This window comes from Glossina fuscipes, unplaced genomic scaffold (assembly GCF_014805625.2).
Source record: "Glossina fuscipes isolate IAEA_lab_2018 unplaced genomic scaffold, Yale_Gfus_2 61546, whole genome shotgun sequence".
In the NCBI taxonomy this organism is placed as follows: Eukaryota; Metazoa; Arthropoda; class Insecta; order Diptera; family Glossinidae; genus Glossina; species Glossina fuscipes.
The window spans coordinates 1,069,661-1,091,633 of NW_024003757.1; the positions used below are offsets into that span (position 1 = coordinate 1,069,661).

The 21,973-nt window shown below is 34.6% G+C and overlaps 1 protein-coding gene across 1 annotated transcript in view; it reads left to right on the forward strand.

Annotated features, from left to right (window-relative positions):
* The first annotated feature begins 160 nt into the window (after positions 1-160).
* Positions 161-21,973, forward strand: part of LOC119643721 — a 54,022-nt gene continuing 32,209 nt past the window's right edge. Inside the window, exon 1 of the mRNA XM_038043152.1 lies at positions 161-217. The gene's annotated coding sequence lies outside the window, so the exon portion shown is untranslated. The remainder of the gene's footprint in view (positions 218-21,973) is intronic.

Consider the following 21,973-nt stretch of genomic DNA (forward strand, 5'->3'; position numbering starts at 1 on the left):
GTTTGTATTGTGGTGAAATTGCCTGCCCTGGTGTTTTGCAGTTTGGGCTTATTCTCGATAGAATACAAACAGGATTGGAAGGAAAGAATCGAATAATTTTACATTTGCGGCTATTCTCAGGGAGCTAAATGGTCAAAAGAGCAAGTTCGTGAGCGCCTCTTCACTACTTGCAGAATTAATCAAGCTATCTCCAGCCCAAGGATTGCCAACTCATAAGGTATTGTTTTTAGTTCAGAAAACGAAAAAAAAAAAAAATTAATAAATAAATAGTGTACTCCACCTCTGAGGCGGAGCCTGTAGGGGGGAGCACGCATGAGTAGAGAATAGGGAGACTGGCGACAGAAGAAACGAACTAAGACAGGACCAACGAACTAAGACAGGACCAACGAACTAAGACAGGACCAACGAACGTCGTACAGGACGAATAACAGGCCTACGCAATGACGTTCAGTTAAATTATAATATATATTATTTTTTTTTTATCTCTTTTTCTTTTTATTGTCATGCGGCTCGGCGGGCAGAGAAAAAAAGGGCAAGCTAGGATCCATGACATAAAAATGGCGCCCAATGAAAATGAAAATCTTACTGTATTAATTAATTTAATTTAATTAATTTAATTTCATTTTCATATTAATTTAATTTCAATTTTCAACGTTGGTCGCTTATAATCCCCGCGACAGCCTTCTACATTATTTACAGAAAATCGTTGCATGCTCAAAGTTTTTGGGGGCGAGTTGTTCTTTAATTGTTCTTAACTTCGAGAGGTCAGTTCGGATGCCTTCTGTTTTAATGAGATTTTCTAAATATATTATCTCTGGTGGAAATTGAATTGGGAGAATATTTTAATGACGTTGCTATAATGGTTTTTCAATATGAATATAATTATATCGTCGACATAAAAAATGCTTTGGAATCTTGTCTACCTAGAAGTAAAGGGAGCATTCTCTGGAAAAGGAATGCAACTGTGCTTTGACAGGATTGTTAAGTTCTCGCAGGAGAAAGAGTTGAATAGACGGAGATGTGTTACGCCATTTTTGTCAGTTTTTGAGGTTGGTCTAAACACTCGCTACACGAAAGGGAAGAGGACGATTGAAAAATAGATTGTTGGATTTTTGTTACGAATAAAAGAAAAAAAAGTTCAGGTTTAAGGATCAGAAAAAGTTTTGGTTAAAACAAACGAACATTGAAAATTTGTTGGTTTTGATATACGTCAGGAATAGAAAGTCATTAATTTAAAAGTAGAGAGGAAACAAAATTATAAGAATAAAGAAATAATTCATAAGTAAACATTTATAAACTCAGCTTAAAAAAAATTGAAAAATTTGTAAAGAAACTTTATCCTTTTTTTTGTTGCTGTATGTGAGAAAGATACAAAAAGATAATATTAATCATAAAAAGTCAGGTTTACAAAAAGCACTGCAAAAAGGACGCAAACTGTAAATGAGACCCTAAATAAAGGCCTTGAAAACAGAAAGTATTATATAGTATATAATTGACGCCAAGTAGTTGCAAAGGAAAGTGTACGATTTAAACTAGGCCGACCAGCGGGTTCGTTATTCAGCCGATACTGTCAAAGTAAAAATGTGAAATGGGAGCTCGTTGCTGATAGATAATTACCCTTACTAAATCAACTTTATTTTTGTGTTTGTACCGCCTTCGAAGGTTTTTTTTATTGACGTGTTCTATAAGCACGAAGAATCTTAGACTTTATTTTTTTTTGTTCTCTTAAATAAGTATTGCGCTTAAACTATTTTACATTCCTCTTATGGTGGTACTGCAAGGTTGTCTTAAAAATTATTTAGATAACAGCTTTAGATACCGGAGGACACATATAGTCTCACTACTACATTGGTAAAATAAAACTGGTGTAATGCTGTGGTTACACAAAACTAAGCCTGATAGACACATACGTACTGTGCTTATAATGTGGCGGTAGTTAATGGAAAAACATTTGCTTTTTATATTTGTTTTCACAAAACTTACAACATTATATTTACTTATTTATTTATTAATACAATACTCAGCTATAAATTTCGAGATTAACACCGGATTAATAATTAATATACAATAACTAATATGGTAATTAATATATAAATTTCGGCTTACAATTAATTAATTAAACTTCCTATAAGTAGGAAGTATCACATTGGACGAGTTGCAAGGATCCTAGAATTTATATTCAGTGTTTAGGTAGAACTAGAAGCAATGCTTAATTAGGACTTACAGGTTAGAATTTCACTTAAGTCTAAATTTAAGAAAATTCTTTTTTCGCTTAATTAATTTCGGTATTATGTTTTACTATTGATTTGCTAATGCGAAATATATGCCCAATTTATTTATTTATTATATGATTACTTTGTTCGCTATATATATAATATTTGTAGTCGAGTATAGAATAAAGTGAAAATCTTCTATGATATACTCAAAGAGATAACACGAATAGTAAATCACGTTTTATTAATAAATTTAACGCTAAATGTAGTAAGTTCGAAAAATATATTGTACAAAAAAAAAAACTTATACCCTAGCAAAAATAACTAAAGGTTTGTCGTAATATGAAACATTAACAAGTTTTGTAGGAATCAACGAACACGTTGAACAAACTGTAGTTGCCATTGTGTTTTTCTCAAAGGATACGAAAATTATTATGGAGATGATAATTATAGTCATTACGACAAACTAATTGGTACATAATGCGGGTATGTTTTGAGAGCTTTAAAGAAAATTTTACTAAGTAACTCTGAGCAACATACAGCGCCTTGTAACAACTTAGCCGTAAATAAAACACATAGATACTCACGACTTTTCTCTAACGTGGAAATATCGATTAGCTTTAATCTGTGTTCGTACAGAGGGTAGATTCGAGCAGAGAGTCCTTATAACTACGCAACGCAAAGAGCAAAAAATTTCTTTGCACCGATTCGATTGTACCACTTATAGCTGAATACACAAATAATAAAGGCATATTCGAACGTTTGCCTAACTAAGGCAATATACAGTTGCTTAGTCGTATAAGGATTACTAAATTTGTTACACCATATCTTGATGAATCCTAGAAGTGATTTAGATTTGGTCACCATTGTTCCAATATATTTTAATTTGGAATCAAAGATAACTCCTAGATCTTTACAGAATGGATAGATATATTATCAGTATGTAATCATTGATATAATAATTCGTGGGTAACGTATCACATTACGAAAAGGACAACTTTTGCAAATTTAGCAGTATGCCATTTCTCACCAAGAGGCTACGTCGTTGAGATTTGACTGCCATAAACTCACGTCTACATTGGAATCTAACAAATAAAATATTTTAACATCATCGGCATACATCAGAATTTTTGCATTACTCGCACATTAACAAATAGCGCCAACGAAAGCGTCCCTAAGTTACCCCCCTTAGGAAATACCGGATGATATAGATATAACCCAAGGAAAAGCTGAGTTTAACAATATTTGGGCGTAAATTACATCAGCTTGTTTGCGTATTGAGAGAGCAAAAAATCATTTCCAATGAGTTCGTGAAAGTTGACTGTCCACTAGAGAAGCAATGTTGGCAGTTAGATAACATATTTCGCATTACCAGAGACAGACTCTTAACTATTAATAATTCAAACAATTTAGCCAGAACGCTAGATCTTGCAGTTCCCCTATGTATCTAGCTATTGCAAATGAATTCAGCACAATGAGCGAAGAGCCGAAACTAGTGTACAATCTGTTCCAGTTGTAAAAGGGAGTTTTAAGGCTAAGAAACAAGATAGAACTTTTTCTTTCGAAAACATAATTCAAGGCAAGATGTCGACTGGCTCAACCACTTACGAATAATTACCCGATCTTTCGAAAAACTCAGCAGACAGCTTACTTATTTCAGGGCTTGGAAATCGTCATAATACATAAAGGGCGGATAACTCTTAATTCTACGATTTGAGCTAACCAAATTATAAAATAAGCATTGTTAAGCAGTCGCCATTTCGTATTTCGGATGTAACTGAGAAACATTTATCATTTAAAAAATTAAAATCGTATCTTGTCCTAGAATTAGGAAAGAAATCAACTGCTGATCCACTAAGGTGATATATTTTAACCAGCCTACTCTTTTTGTTCCTTATCATACCTAGGCGACCGTTGAACCAAAGAGGACAATTTAGGCATAGATAATGAGATAGCATAGAAAAGCTCTAGTGGACGTCCTCAGGAAATACAAAAGGATCCGCTAGAATTACTTTAGGAATAGCCTTATTGGAGACTATTTGACTACCCAATTTACCTGCAAAAGACACAAGCTACAGATGTGATCGAAAAATCCAGAGAATATATGCATTTAAGAGAGGAATAGAACAACAATCTTATCGTACGTCTTCAAACGACTGACAACCCGTTGAATCAATTTCAGATGCGTCATATAAACCGAAATGTCAGATTGGAGATGAATATATACAAGTGCAATATACGTATAAGCTGTAGCGTATACCTTGTAAGTTAACGCAAATAAATTCAGCCTCAGCAGCAACGCCTCTCCCTACCTGATATTTCCCATCATATCTATATACCCGATAATCGGAGCACAATATTTCAATATTATATACACATGGCTTTAGCCATATTTCATTGAATACCACAACGTCTTACAAAGGTTCGTAAGAATTTATAGGAGGCACAGCGTCTTGAGATCCTGAACGTTTTGATACATAAATGACAAGACGGTATTTTGTTTTTTGATTTACCAGAGATAAATCGTTTAGCATATATTTGACGGGGTACGTATTCTGACGTGTAAAGGCCAAAATCCTTTACTCATCAACTGGATGAACCATTCCGATGGAACAGAAATTCTCAACGATGATATGTCTCAATATTCAAACCCATTGAGTTCGATTAGACTTATGCTAGATAGGTTAATATCAGGCAATTTACGTTGAACATAACTCCTAACGTTATTCACACTAGTAGCAAACGCGACACAAAAATAGCCTTCCGTGCAGAAATCACAGTTAACTTCTCAATACACTGCATAGCTGTGCTATTGAACTGCAATGCTAACTCGCTATATTTAGCTTCCTTCAAATTACCACCACTAACATGGTCCGTGCCAGGGTTCTGACAATTATCCAAAAATTCTCACCTCTGTCATTAGCAATACCGGCTTGCAGAAGCAGCTACAGAAGCAGCGCCTGTAAACCAGTCTGATTTTTTGGAAGTGCTTTTACTGAAAGATCAAGAACGTATTCGGAGATTAATTCATTCTGCGAGTAGAGATATCAGATCCAGAGCAGCAGAGATATCAGATCTAATCTCTTATCCTTGAGTTGAAAAGAATCATACAGTTTTTTCCGAACCTTGTCACCCATGGGTGGATTGGGCGAAGAAACACCAAATAGAGCTACAAGTAAGTAGCGTACTGAATTACGCCTCTAACCTCTTCCTAGCTTTTGAAAATCCAAATTTCGCCTGCGGGAAAAATCTATAGAAATCGATGTCCTTCTTCCACAATCTCTAAATTAATTACAGTCGTCTCGAAGAAAGCCGGTGTTCTTTTGCCACAAATAATGATTATGATGGTTTTGCCGCTTCACAATTACTTTTCCATATAAGAAAATGTTCTAATTCCACCGATTACCCTCACACATTTTTCTTGTTGAAAATCTCCTAGACTACACATATATATAGTTAGTTTGGGATTGGGATTTTTTCATATATGGAACAATACGAAAATAAAGAACAGCACATAATTAAAAATTAGTATTTGGTGGGGTATAGTTTGTTTAATAACGTCATTTAAATGTTTTAACATATTTTGCATAATTTTTTTTTGTGTGGGAAACGGGGATCTTATTCCTTTCCTCTTACAGCCTGTTTTTCAGGCCTTGGACGGAAGGGATCGAATATTATAGCACACGACGGTGTAATTCATCCCACAAATTTTTGGGATTCATTCCTTGTGATTGAGAGAGAGAGTGTAGTGGTTTGAGGCAGTTATATAAGAGCCATTCTTGTATTAAGCGGGGCTTATGCTTGAGGTCACTATATTGACAGAATTTGAATGATTCCAAAACATGAAGTTTGTCCGCTCTTTCTTTTAAATTTTCCTGCCACATCCTTAAAAAACCTCCTTGTTTACAATGCCTAAACACCAAATTTGCGACTTCATTGGCCATATGCATACCATTTTTGTAACACAGAATTGGGCGTTTTCCCTGCAAAATACTAGTCTTAGATGCGTTCTTATTACGTTCTTGTACTAATGCCTTACGTCGAGCGTGGCAATGGTCAAGTTATAATTTGGTAAAAGTAAAATAAGACAAGATAAGGAAGCGAAGAGCTGACCATATGAAAACATGTATTTCACTTCGTTGGACCAAACTGTCTCTCTTCGCCACCATCTTCATCATTCCTTATTGCCCATGTGTCAACGTGAAAAGTTTGTTGGTGCTTGAATTGATGTTGATTGGACGTTTGCTGTGGTGGTCTCGCAAAAAATTGGTTCGGCTGGGGTCAGCCCACATAATTTACTCGACGGGTATGTGTACTTGAGTCTATGCCCATTAGTTGCGGACATGGCTGGTTTAGTTCGCCTTGAAGGATTGTTGGCGTTATGATGTTCCCCCCGATTAAAATATTGCTTCCGTGGTTGCCAGATTGGTTGGCTTATCTGCGGAATATGGTTTAATTGAGGGAAAAAAATTTTTTCGTTTGGAGGCAACTACAGAGCTTGATAGGTCGTAGCATTATGTGTGTGATTTGCGCAGAAATTCTGTTTCTTTAACTTAAGGCAGAGATGGAGGGCCTGCGATATATTCGCGTGTTCCTTTATTCCCTTGAGTTGGAGTAAATCTTCATTTAGTGGTCTTACAAAATTGTCTAGCGCTTTATCCCTGTAGGTGTTTCTAAGCAAATTTAGCGATGCGTTGCCCATTTCAAGGCATCCTTTTTTGTTTAATATTACAGAATGATGAGTATACGATTTTTGATAAACTTCTGAAATACTTCCCTTGTACCAAGTGATCTGGTACTGTAGCGATGACAAATCTCGCTTGTTATCTTAGTGCGTGACCAAACATTTTTAGACTGCTACTCAAGTTAATCGCGTATTGTATGATTTTAATGCTATGTCTGCATTACTAGTGATTTTATTTTTTATCACGATTAGAACAGCATAATAGTTAGGTTGTGTCTATAGTTTGTGTCTTATCTACGGTTATCTTTGAGGAGTAGAATTTTCCTGGTTGACCCGAAAATTCTTTTAAACATTTAACGCTATCTAAGAATCTTCTACAGAGTTGGCTATCTCAGCTTTCAGATTAAGTGTTGCTTGAATTTTAATACTTGCGGTCCTTGTTGCCTAAGGACATCTGTTGCTGTTTGAAATAAGTGACGTTTAAATAAGTGACGTTGAATCTTCTAAACTTAACTGTGCGTTTCATGAGTCAGAGCTTATATTAGGCGTAGAATTTGTTGAAGCGCTACAGGTCGCATTAGAATGTTTGGGTTAGTCGTTATATAATTTTTTTTTTTATTATAATACTGTACATATTTAAGCAATTTAACTAACAGTTTTTTTGTGGCTTCCTACATTATAGTTCCATTAGCACGGATCAATTAGCGTTTCTTGTTGGGTTTTCGTCTCTTTCTTTTATAGCTAAACCAGGTTGTCGTCATATATTCTTCATGTGTAGGATCTAAATATACTCTCCTTTTTGCAAAAATTATTCCTTCCGTATAGGTTAGTTTTGAATTTTCTATTTTACGCGAAATTGTTTTTTACGTTCTTTTTATCTTAATAGTGTACATAATACTAACTTTTTGCCGAAGCTACTAAGGAGATTTTAAGCTAGATTTTTTCCTCCTTTATTTTCGGAATTTCTCCTTTGTTTTTATTTATTTTTATATTGCTACCCGTTTTATTCTCAGAACATTTTACTTTTCTATGCTTCTATTCTTGCACTTTTTAATCTTTGAATTTTTTATTATTATTCATATTCTTGTTTTCTGTTCCCGCCTTTGTTTTTGTCATTTTTATATTCCGTTTATGCACTCATTCTTCTTTTTTTTCCTTTTTCGTGTATTTTCTAGCAGTTTCTTTTTCTTAAGACTTTGCTATTATTTTATTGCACTTTTATTTTCTTATCCTTACTTGTTATTTTCAGAATACCCTATTTTCACTGTCTTACCCTTACTTGTTTTTTTAGGAGTTGGTTGGGCGACAGTTAAATATACCGTTACCAATATTCAGAAATACAATTTTTTTTATATTTTATCGGTTAGTGTGACCGAATCAAAAATAACAATTAAACTAAACATTATGCTGCATTACATTTATTGTTTTATGTTCCTCTTATTTGTGGGGTGGAGTGGTATTATTCTTGATAATTTATCACAGACGCTGATCTTCCGCTTTTTGACGCATTGCTCGCGAATGTGCGAGGTGTCTGTTTCTGATATAAATTCGCATTTTGTTGGCTCAGCTTGATTTTTTAACTTAGCTTGAGTTAACTTATAAGAAATTTATAGAATAAATGTAGGGATAACCATTAAACAAAAAAACTGTATTAAATTTAATTTCTTTTCTTAAAAGTAGGATAGTTTAGAGCGCTCCTTGGAACCAACTTCACCATACAAAATCATGGGCTAAAGTAGACTACAGGTAGGGGAGGCTATGGAGCTGCCCTGGGCATAAGATCAGTCCGTCGCCTAAGTAACTTTCGTCTGTCCGTTAGTCCACGTAAAAGTTTTAGTCGGCATATACTTGTAGCGTAATTCTCTGAGGGATAAAAATTGAAATCCGCCTCTATTTCCAAACGAAATAGCTTATTAATGAAGCGTGCCTCCAACTCCTTAAAGCCCCCAACTATTTCGGCGTTATTAACGTATATAGTTTTTTTTTATTACACAGGATGGGACACGATTTCAAATTTATTCTGATTTTTGCTGGCTGGCGATTGATGAGTTCCTTATCGCTGGAGAACCTCACTTTTACAACACATATCATAAAATCGGAATAAGTATAGACGGACAAATACACAGATGAATATCCTAAGTCGATTTATAATTTGCCGCTGATCAAGAATATATATACATTATTTCGTGGGGTGTCTGATGTTTCCTTCTGGGCGTTGCAAAGTTGTTTAGTATGGATATACCCCTCATCCTTCGGTGATGGATGTAAAAATTTTCAGTTATATTAGTATAGCTTGTTTAGATTAGCATGTGAGCTTAAGCAATAACAATTAAAAATAAACAGTAGCATTTTAATTATTACCTTAACTCTTATAAGTAATCGAGAGTCATATCATGCTACGATTCGAGGTGAAAACACGTAGCACCACCAGGATTGAAGCGGCAACACTGAAGTAATATTTGATAAATTTTGCGGAAGCGAGCAAAATTCCACATTATAGTATAGTGAGGATTTCCCACCATACCAAAAAACTCTTTACTCTAATAAGCTGCTCAGTTACATCCGTCGTAGTTGGTAACCTTGGTGAATGAGATAGTATCCACAACGGGAGCGTTTGGTTTTACCATAGATATCATAAATCCGCCTAAATGGCATAATGTTTTCATCGCTTGTTACGGCTCTGAACCATTTTTGGGGGAAATAGCAAAGAAAAATTACGCTTTTCGTAATCAGCATATTTATTTATTTATTTATTTATTTATTTTAATTCGACTTATACATGAAACTCAACTAAACAAATAAGAGTTGAGTTCAGTTGGCACTTAAAGCAAAACTTATATTAAATTAATAATACAACTTAGTAGAAGTACAATAAAACAAATAAGAAGGAAAAAAAAGAAAAAAAGAAAAAAAGCATGTACACAACCAGCATAGAGCCACACTTACAACCGGTACAGGACCAAATTGCAAGAGAACCCCTAAGCCATCGGAAACATGCATAAACTTGGCAACCGATAATAGGTAACAACAATTAATTTTCGACTCATAATGACTTTTGGGGTTTAAAAGTTAGTTCAAGTACGACATAGGTAAATCGCGCGTATTGAGCAATGTTGCTTTAATGGACTTTAAAGAGTCCGTTAACGTAGACGGCATTTAGGTTCTTGCAAACTACTCTGAGCGGAATAAACAGCTCATAATTATGTTTACACTGACTAAGCTTAACCAATATAAAGTGCCTAGAGAAGCGGTTAGGGACATTAAAGTCTATCTCACGAAGTAACGCAGGCGAGTCAGTTGTACCATTTATTAATTTCATTACGAAGGAAAGCCCAAGAACAAATCTACGTTTCTCCAGTGACTGTAAGGATAACAGAAGCAACCTATCTTTATAGGATGGAAGAGGAGCAATCGGGTCCCAACCCAAATTCCTAACGGCAAACAGCAAGAATTGCTTTTGAACAGATTCAATTGAATCTAAATAGCACCTATATGAAGGAGACCACACAACAGAGGCATACTCAAGTATAGGTCTAACCAAACACCAAATCAAACGGTTTGCTAAAATCAGTGTATAGGACATCAGTGTGAGAACCAGTAGAAAAAGCCTTGAAAACATGAGAAGTAAAGTCTAACAGATTGGTGACCGTAGATCTTCCCTTTCGAAAACCATATTGGAGAGGAGAAATATACGACTGCATGGAAAAGGCTATATGCTGAGCCATAATTCGCTCGAACAGTTTAGGCAAGACACTCAACTTGGCAATGCCTCTGTAGTTTTGTACAAGTTGCCTACTATCACTTTTGTGAATAGGAATAAGGAAACAAGTCTTCCAACACAAAGGGAAAACACCTAAATTCAAGGACTTGTTAAAAATCGTTGAGATAACTCGCAGCACATACCTCGCCAGCACAAGATATAAGTACACATGAGCGGATTCTATCAGGCCCAAGCGAACAATTATATTTTAGAGAGCTTAATCCTTCAAAAACGTCATTTTCAGATATAACAATGTTGGCAATTGAAATCAAATTAGAAATCGGATATGGATAGTTTGCTGATAAATCAAAATTGGCAGTTGAAAAGTTCTGTCGGCGGTATTCCGCAAAGAGGTTTGAGGTTTCAAAGTCATCCAAGGACTCGGAGCTATTAAATGACACATGCGAGGGATTAATGGAGATTTTTCTTTTGAAATTAACGAACTTAAAAAAGTATTTGGGATTAGCAAACAAGGAGGATTTAACAAACTGAAGGTATCTGCAATCGTGTTGGCGGTTGAGCGGATTAAATTTATGCTTTGCTAATGAGTAAGCGAAATAGTCGAAAGAAGAACCACTTTTCGAAAATTTTTTGAAAAGCTTGTCTTTCCTGTTCTTGTAATATTTAATTGTTTTATTAAACCACGGGGGACACCTGCTTCGAGGTCGACACTGCCTTATCGAAACAGATGCAGCAATAGCTAGATTTAATGTATTGCAGAGCGATGACAATAAGCTTTCAATACTTCCCACTGAGAAATCAAGCACAATATGGGAAAGATGTGATTTTACCATCAATTTACAATAAGCTTTCAATACTTCCTACTGAGAAATCAAGCACAATATGGGAAAGATGTGATTTTACCATCGAAACATTGATTTTATAGAAATCATAAAATTTATATGAAAAATTTGAATTTGGAACGTTATGGAAGTTCATCGAACCAACATGCTTGTAATGAAAGGAAATGCCCAATGCTGGAAGCTATGGATCCTCAGGTAAACTAAACGGAAGACAACCATTAACGCAAATTTAGGAAAATAAGCAAAGCAAAGATCAAGCAACCTACCATTGGAATTAGGTGTACCGTTGTATGGAACTAAATTATAATCAAATAATTCATTAAAGAACACAACGGCTCTACCAGATGTTGAGGTAGGAATCAAACAGCCAGAACTATCACTGTAGCGCCAAGTGACTTGAGGCAAATTGAAGTCACCTAACGCAATGACAATATCGGTAGGTTTAGGTTGCTTGGCCATTTCACAAGTGAGAGCGGCCTCTTTCTTGTAAATGAAGATTTTAGAATCTGGGGGAATATAGGAGCAGGTTATAAATAGCTGTTTATTAGGCATTTTCGCACGAATGGCGATAAACTCAACGTCAGGAGAAGTGGGAAATTCTATTGAATTGGACACGACTGACGCAGATATGGCAATTAATATACCACCACCAATACGATTCACTCGATCATTTCTAAAGACTTGGAAAGAATTGTGAAAAAGTTCCGACGAATGAAGATCGGGTTTTAGCCAAGTTTCAGTGAAGGCAAAAGAGAAAAACTTGGTACTCACTGAATTTAGAAATGTCGAACGAATTTTTGATTTAGGCCCCTAATATTTTGATATATGAGAGAAAATGAGACTGAAGAAATATTTAGTTCTTTGAAGGGGAAACAGCTACTGCATTAGCATTACGGAATCGATCACGTGGGATAAATTCCTTATGTAAGGATCAAATCGGCCATAATGGTTTATTTACTAATGTATCCATGTTTTTAGTCGGAACTAGAATTTTAAAAGACGAGATTGCTTTAGATTGAGAAGGAGCCAATTTGAAAATTCTAACGTGCCTTAAATTGTCAGATGAGACTTTCGCCGCCAGACAACTTTTTCTTTTATACACAGTTGTATCAGGTACAAGTCTTGACACAAATATTGCCTTTCTGGGAGGAACTGCCTTCAACCATATGTCATCTGTACTAGGAGCAGCACGAATGGAGAGTTATGAGTTGAGAAAAATATAGAAGTGGTCACCACACTTGCACGAGCAGCTTGTGCGACATGCCCGGTGTGGCGACCGGCGTTCAAACTCGAACGGCCAGCAGAAGAAGAAGATTTACTATTATCATTATTAGCTTTAGGCGATGACGCCTGAGGAGATTGAGTGACATCAATGGGAGGAGATACCCTTGCCACTTCAGCATAGTTCAAGCCAGAAGAACTTACCGGCGTTTGGGTAACTTTTATATTACAGACCGACTCAGCATTAGCAGAAACGCTAACATTGTTTGTAGACTTTAAGGAAGCGCTAACCCCTCAATCCATTGTTTTCTCTCTTAGGATTTGCTCTAGTACTTCTTGTGCAGCTTTATTGGTTTTTAGGTTAAGATATAGCGTTCTCCTTTATTCTGCTCACTAGAACAACTTGTTTCTTCTTACAGGTTTTTTTTACAGTTTTGCGTACAGAACAGTTCGATTTTGTGGTCCTTGGACGAAATAGCCTTCTTCGCTATAGTTAACAGTTTCTTCCCTCTAATTCCTCAGACACTCTAGCCAATGTTCCCTTTGCGTCTGCCTATTAACAGTTTTACGTTATACGAAACGGAAAGCACAGCAATTTTTGTTGTTTTCATGTTTGGGGCGTTAATCAAACAATTTTACGTGTTTATGGCGATTGAAGAAAAAGTAATTGTTACAAAATCTTCAAATTTAGTAACCAGTTGTAATGTGATGTGTTTCGTCCCACCCAAAACTAAAGCTGCTTCGACGGAATCGATAAACACATTACGATATCATCTACGCTTCTCATTGGCCGAAAGTGTTGAAGAACTTTGGCTGCAGCTAAACCTTGATTGCAGTATCCCGTTTTTTGTAACAACATTTTTTTTGGTTGGGAGCTAGTCCTTTGATCTAGTGCATTGACATGCACTATAATATGTTACTGCAATTCGTTAATCATTACCTTATGTACTCGGATAACTACTTTTGATTGCCTATTTTTATAAATATTTTGCATGACTTTTTTATTGCACTTTTTGTAGAAACTATCCGTCGTTTTACTTTCAGTTTTTTTCGACTAGTCTGCTAAGGTAATTCCCACTGGTTAGTATCAAGGTGAGGATACATAACTCGTGAATTTGGAGGTCAACCTCTGTCAGCAACCAATTGTCGTATGTCCTACCTTATTGCCTGCGCATAGTGCAACACGTACTTTTAGTACGCTTTCCAGCTCGGCGATTTTATTTCCTGCATTTAAGGAGCAGCTGCTTTTAAATCGATTGATTACTTTTATGACGTTTTGTTTTCGCAGCATAACACCATAATTTATCCTTTTTTTTTTGGAATATCGCTCTGAGTCATATTATCGGTGTTTTGCAGACTATTGTTTCCGATTCATTGATCAATCAATTCGCGTTGACAATTTTAGTGCATCCTTAAACTTTTTATGCAAATGGTTGGGTTTTTTCTTGGACTTCTATTGCTTTAGCGATATACATGCTTGTTCATGAAGTGTAATTCGTTATTTGGTTTCCCGTTTCTTTCATGGCATCCTCTTTCTTCTTGGTTATTGCGGATGTTTGGGTTTGGGGTGCGTCGGTCGGTCAGTAGCCCTTATTTTTTGTTTGTTGGGGCCTAGAGGCTGTCAATTGCTGACAGGTAGCGATTTCTCCCTAAATCCTACACACACCACCCTTTCCATTGCTATGAAAGAGCGGTTAGTTAAACTGTATTGTGTGTATACACATATAGATATTTTTCGTAAGATTCGCGTTCACGTAGAAGTTATGGAAGTAAACTTATGATTTCCTGGATCAACGCAAATAAATGAGGAAATATAAACTAGCATATCTTCTTCGCTATTGAAATAAAATATATAAAGAATCAACTGTCAAAAATAAAATATTGCGTGAAAATTAAAAAGGCGGTTTTTATTTATATAATGCAAAGCTAGAATTGATTTGCAATTTATTTTAAAATACTACATATTAAAATTAAAGTTCAATTTAGCAATTCAAAGTTTTCCTCAAATATGAAAATATGAAATTATAAGAGTTATATCAAATTATATCATTTCTTTTCGTCAAAATTTTTACAAAATTTTACATTTGTATGATTTTTTTATTGATTGTATCATCGTAAACAAACAAACGTTAAATATGCACCTTATTTTCCTGTTCTTTTCTTGAAATTAATTTCAAATGACTAACACTATCCATAACTCTCAATCAGATGGTTCTCAAGACCTTTCAAATGGGTTAGTTAGCTAAACGAAAAATAACTAGTGCTTTTGTTTGTTTATCTTAGTGATTGCCACTTTGTATCACATTTCATATTCTGAACCAAAAGTGCCAGCAAAACTCTCCAATACCAATTTTGGACTAAAACTGGGTTCTTAGTTTATGAAAATCACAGATTGAAGGGTCAAAAAATATTACAATTAATACATTATTTGTAGTGCAAGCAGATAGTAACAGAGGTTAGCAAAGATTCAAAAAAGCAATTCAATTATAATGTGGGTTTTATTCAAAAAACCCAGATATTGGCTGCAAATTTTGACGGTACAACTGAACTTACCAAAAGTGAGTCAAAGTGGGAAGAAATAAGTAGAAACGAATGTACAGAAGAGTATTGATTAAAATAATATTAATTTTATTTTCAGTCTTTAAATCATTGCAAAAATCGACTGAGATGCAAGGTTCGTTTGCGTCGGAACTCCTTTCCCAGTAGGAACGGCTTGCTCGTATTCGTCAAATTTCTTATGAATCTAATGAAATTGATTAATAAGTAAATTAATTAAAAAAGTTTTTTTATACTTCTATCTTTCATTATTTTCCACAAAATTACGCAAAAATATCTTTTCTTCCATTTTTTATACACTCTTCTCTCCAGTCTTTAAATGTTTAAAGATTTTGTCGTTACACCGACACACTACACTCTGTTGTTATAATAGCAACGCACTGTGACCTGCTGAAAAATAGATCGCAAACCATGTCATGTTTTTGTAGTCTTATGCTTAAAGTCCAGAATTCTAGATAAAGCATGAAATGTTAAGAAAAACAACTTTTCAACATATGCTTTGTGACCTGTCAGTGATAGTATCCAGAATAAGTCTCTTAATTACATTTTCAATGTAAACAATGACTTGCTAGGTTTAGTATTTTGTTGCGATGACAATTTATTTTTATCGTGAACGAAACCCTTCGTTTTATCATCCGCCGCCACTGTTCGTTCTGAATTGAATTCCACGATGAATTTGGAGATCAAACATCTGGTAACAATGTGCATTCACTTTCTAAAATGTATTTTAGTGAACTTAGAACATTTTTCGTGTAGTAATACTTGTGACTTTGATTATAAAGACATGATTTCTTGTGTGTTACTTATAATCGGCTATTACCAGATGCTTCTTTCTCTCTTCAATTAAAGTCCAGACATGCTACTGTATGTTTTGCCTGGTTTAATAATCATTTGGAAGTGGTCTGCAATAAGAAAAGCAGGCTATTTAAAAAATAAAAAACTTAGCCGCCTTCTTAGAGGCTCTGAGTTAAACTCTACATGAGATGATAATTCCGTAAAATCAACTTGCTATTACAATTATAGTCAGTATTAATAACTTTAAACAGTTCCATTAGTTCTTAAATTTTAAGAGGATTTTCTTCTGTTATGAGCTTCGATTATTTGCAGTCTCCGATACTTCTGAAATAACTGACGTTCCTGCAGATGTTTTGATCCAGTCTAATATTTATCAAATCCCTTTGATAGTTACCCTATGCAATAAGCTCATTTAACGTTGTTTGCTACGACTCTTTTAAAGATGAAAGATTGTAGTTCCGTCCGCTATACTCACATGTTATGTTGATTGATTACGCTTTCTTCTTCCATATACCTTTAATAATTATTTAGGAAATGTTACTTTCCATCAGTTTCGAAAACTAAGTTTATTTTACATTCTAAAAAAATCGCTGTAACTCATTCAGCATAATTTTTTAAAAAGTTTGTAAATTACGCAGTCTTGGCTTTTCGAATAACATGATTACATTATTTAGTATCAATTTCATTTGTCCCACTCAACGTGGCTTTGTAAGTTCTCTACTTTTGGTCTTCCTCCATTTTAGACCACTGTTATTTTTATTATATCTATTCTATACCATAACTGCATTTAACATACCCGTGTACTGACATAAGGTGTCAAGATTCCTCATTCTTATCTTGTAAATTTATATACTTGGTGTGTATTTTATACAACTATATTCAAAAAAATGTAAGAAGTTTCATTTACGTCGTTTAATATATTGTCCAACGATCCCTACGTTATTAAGTGTTTGTACACGTCTCTAGTTCAAACAACACTAAGCTGTGAGCTGGCCTCATAATTGTAGATGCTATGCTAATATTTCTGAATTTGCTCAACGACACTTCATATAATTTGTTTTGCGCGGTTTGGGATAGGAACCTGGCTTACTACCTCCACAGACTGACATTGGTTTACCTTCAGTGGTGTTGCTAATATTCCTAATAGAGTTTCAAGACATTTTGTTCCTTTCAAGCTACCACACAGCACAATGCCAAACTAATTATCTATCCCCTTTGGTAATATGTAAAATATTCCACGAGCCGTGCCGCTTCCTTCATTTCTGATTCCGGTTCACTAGTATGACTAAAGGGATTATATAACAAAACGTATTACCTAATATTTCGTACTTTGTTCCATATAAGTCATATATTGGTTGTGCTTTTGTTAATGTAAAACAATGCTAATATTAAGTTTTTCAATTAGAATTAAATTGGTTTTAAGTTTAAGCGCTTTCTCGCTTATGTACACACTTATGAATACTGAATTAGTTGCTTTTAATATGCGTGCGCAATGGTTATTCCTTTTATAACAATGGCAAGTTTTATTCGTATAACTAACAAATATTGTCGTTTGTTTCGTTTATAAAATAAATTCGACAAATCACGTAATCCTGTGCATTCGCGTTTTATTTTCGCCTTCGTTTTTTAAAAGCACAAACTTTAGCGTAAAAAAACTTATACTAATCCAATCTTTATTTGTGTTATATTTTCCTGTATCCTGGCAACCAAGGGTTTCTTCAGGTCTTTGCCGCTGCCTGTCGGCCACGTTTTACATTTAGCGTAAGCTCTTCCGGTTCTTGTTTATTTTTTATATCCGCTCTCTTTTCAAACCATGACGACGTTTCGTACTCTTTTTGATAAATTTCTTCCTCTTCAGGCATTCACTATTTTTAATCCGGTCGGCTTTTTGAAAATACATATATTTAGTCTTACCTTGCTTTCTGCAGCGCGGCCTCCAGATGCCGTATCTGTCGGCGAATGCTACGTCGACCTTCTGCCAACGATATTAACGAATTTTTTTTTTCAATTCCACCATTCCAAGAAATAGGAAAGCACAAAAAACAACAAAACCAAAGAAAAAAGACGTTCTTTTTCTGCTTTTCGCTGTTCACATCTAGTTTCTTGAACTTTTACAAAACTGCAGTCTTAGGTTTCGTTTTTCCGTGTAACCGCTCAATTGTCATACAAAAGCACCGGTTAAAGCGCACTCCTACACACGTAGAATTGCTTTTGGATACTTTTTATGAATTCTTATTTATCCCAAAAAACAGTTTTAAAAATAACGTCCGATCGTGACATTTAGTGTTCCCACATTAAGTCTAATTAATTTCTCTTTATATAGCCATTCCTTGGCTCCTAAGTGAATTGGTTTCACGCGATGCTCTATCTTGAAGTATAACAAAACGTATACCCTTGGCGCAAATAATCGAAATGCTGCCAGTATGCTTTTGCATACAATAGTATCTTGAATTAATTTTGCAAATGGTGTAGCCATGCAAATAGTTTTACTATTCTGCAATCAGGTTTCTACGGTCTTAACTAGACCATCGAGAGTTAGAAAAATAACCCTGTCATTGCTACATATGTTAGATTTGCTGCTTTCTCAAAGGTGACCCGTAGATGATAGCCTGCAATCGATTCTCATTCTCAGCCATTTTATTGGCTCTTCAATCACTGTATTTATGTTACCATTGTGGTACCATTAAACGGATTGTTTCTATTTTGTATCCGAAAACTATTGTCACCACTTCAGCTTTTTGTTTCTAGCCACAAGTCGACTCACTGAAACTATCTATCTTCAATTCCGTTGCCGCCATTCGCTAAGGTGGAGATTTTCTCCTATTCCTCTTTTACTATTATTATTGACACAATATCAGCAAAGCTCAAGATTGTCGAGGAGCGAAAAAGTCAGGACTTTACCGTACATATTATTTTGTGCAACGGAGTCTAAAAGCAACCCTTGTGGCAGCAACAATTCGTTGTCCGCACCCCTTATACCGAAATTCCCTATCAGTGAAAGAAGTAATAACGATATTAACATGTTATCGTGAAACCCAGTATAAGTTGAGCACATTAAAACAATTTTCTGTATAAAAATGTATATATAATATACCCAATGTGATTATAAAGCAACGTGGTGCGTCTGTAACTCCAGCTGTTAAAGTGTTCACCATGCTCGCGATGATAATCCGAAATTGCGTTTGAATTCGAAAACACCTCATCATAAAATTTGGGTCTCTCTCAACTACTTCTTAGTGTAGCATACAGCCGCACAAACTTAACATATGCCTATACGGTATTGTAAGGAACCTAAAAATGTGTGGTTGTCTAAAAATACCTGACCTAAAATATTTAAATGTTTATATACCTGTACTACTAGTCTTTTTGTGCTTAGTCATTACTCCAAATATGTCAAGATAGAGTGAGCGTGAAGTATCCCTATGAAAAAACTTAAATTGCAACATATTTGTTTGTAAGATAAACTAAGCAAAGTTAAATTTCTTATCTTAAGTCTTCATACGAGAGCCAATATGATACTCAGCTGGAAGATCAAACAGAAATTGAAATTTATCGATTTTTTGTACTGTTCGTATACTATTTTTAATCCAAAATATTCTTATGATTATGCTGACATTAGCAATAAATATATCTTATCGTAAACAATTGATATAAGGCGCTTTGTGGTATATAATTCATACCCAAAACCAGCGCTTTCGTAAGCATGTCACTTATTTTTGTTTTCAGTTCCTTTTACATTATTCTTCTTTATTTTGTGGACAAATGCTACACTAAGCGTGCATTATAGTCTAAAAACTAAACAAAATGGAAATAACATATTGTTAAGAAGTGCTAACAAATCATCGTGTGATGTTAAGCAATATGTAAATATTATATAGTATTTATCGGTACGTAGTTTTGTACTATTTGGAAAAACAGGATAATGGTTCAGGATATTGCACGGCATTTCAATACCTCAAGTTAATATAATATACAATGATATACATTAGAATACTAAATGTATCCGGCGGAGATTCATTGGTGCGTACAAACGTTAGTGTCAAATGAATATTTCAATTTAAAACCTGACTCATTTTCTGAAGTCGCGTTTTGCATTTTTTAATGCAAGAGCGTAAGAGACATAGTGAGTTAAATAACGAATTTTTAATTCTTTTAGCACCCGCATGTAATATAGATGGCAAAATTGAAATTTTTATAAAGACGTCAAGCTTTAGACGATTTTATGAAGAAATAATACATCGAAAATATTTACAATATAAACTTTCATTTATTGTTATAATTAGTATAGGTATTTTGTTATTATATATAAAAATATTTGAAAATCATTTACTTAGCAAACCTTCAAAATAGGTTACGGTCGTTGCTTGTTTGCATCAACAGATTTTTGAGCTTTACTCTGTATTATGCAACTTTATTTCATGGCGCCAACTTATAAAGCATTGACGATTGTAGTAAATGGAAAGTAAAGCGAGCGAAGTAATAACCGTCTCTCTCCTTTTCTCTGCAGTGTCACTTCGCTCGTTATAGTCATTTATTCTAGTAGCTTTCCACTGTGTAACGGCCATTGTCTGTAAAATCCTCTCTCTCTGTCTTAATATAGAACTACGGATTGTATTATTTTTAGGGCTTCACCTAAATGGCCCTTAAAGAGGATAAGAGGCTGTAGAGCAGACACACGTGTCATTGCTTAACTAGGTAGTTTGGGAGATATGGGGGTTTTAAATTTTTGACCCACGCACACTCCACAGACGCTTACATCTAAATTAAATGCATATAGGAATAAACGGACGGACGAAACCTATTGGCCGAACGTGCAGGTCATAAACTCTTCATAGACTTCTGTACCCGATGACTCCTCTGACCTACCTCTTTTCCATACAACTAATAAAAGAAATTTTTTTATTATATGTATATATCTTCAACATATATGACTTTTAATCGCAAAAGAAAAATTAATGCGCGTTAATTAAAGGGGAATATATTAAATAAATGGCAAGTATACACTATGACTAATTATATACCAAACATATTATATATATGCATGCTATATTTTTAAATTAAATACAATAAAGCGCCTGACATATCAGTGTGCGCTGCTGGGGATATTGTTAACATTGGTACTGCATATGATGGAAATACTGTATATGGTTAGTGGTATTACGATTGCTAGAAATCGAAGTTTGTACATATTAATGATATAAAGATGGATAATATATACCTTGTCTATTACTGTTGGTCCTTTTCTTGTGTTTTTTGATAAAGACTTTCACTTCCTAATAAAATAACAATTTATTATTTGGTAGAAATTTTCTCAATCACTTTTGTAATTTTTCAATTCTTCAATATGGCGCCCAGTACTTTCAGTTTTCTTTTTTTACTATGTTTAACGTAACATTAGAACAGAAGCATTAATTTACGGAAATTTTTGCTCTTCAAAAGAGTTGCCAATTGTCAAAAATTCCAATAATGGTAACATATATCTCTATTCTTTCATTTCCAAATAAATTTTTTGCAGCAAACTTTTTTTGGGCATTAATGGGAATGGAGAGAGTATCTGTTGGGAAATCAAATATATGAGCTCAAAAATGTTGTTGCTCTTATCAAAAAAGAGGAAAATCCGAAATTTATAATAAGTCAAAAAAACCTTCGTGGCATTCTCCATTATAGATAGATGTTGATTCATGGAACTTTGGCAATGTCAATCATTATTATAGCGAATTCAAATTTTCACAGTCTCTAGATAATCAAAAGGTAAAACAATGTGACATTTGTTAATTAAGTCAGAAGCAATTGGATATTGATGATGAACGAAGCATCAAGTTATGTTTGAATACAAAAAAAGGTCAATATTTGGTTACCATGAAACAGCAATGAAAAATTTAATGCACCGAACAAGAGATTGATAACGGCACAAATGGCTGAAAATCTGAGTTAACTGCCT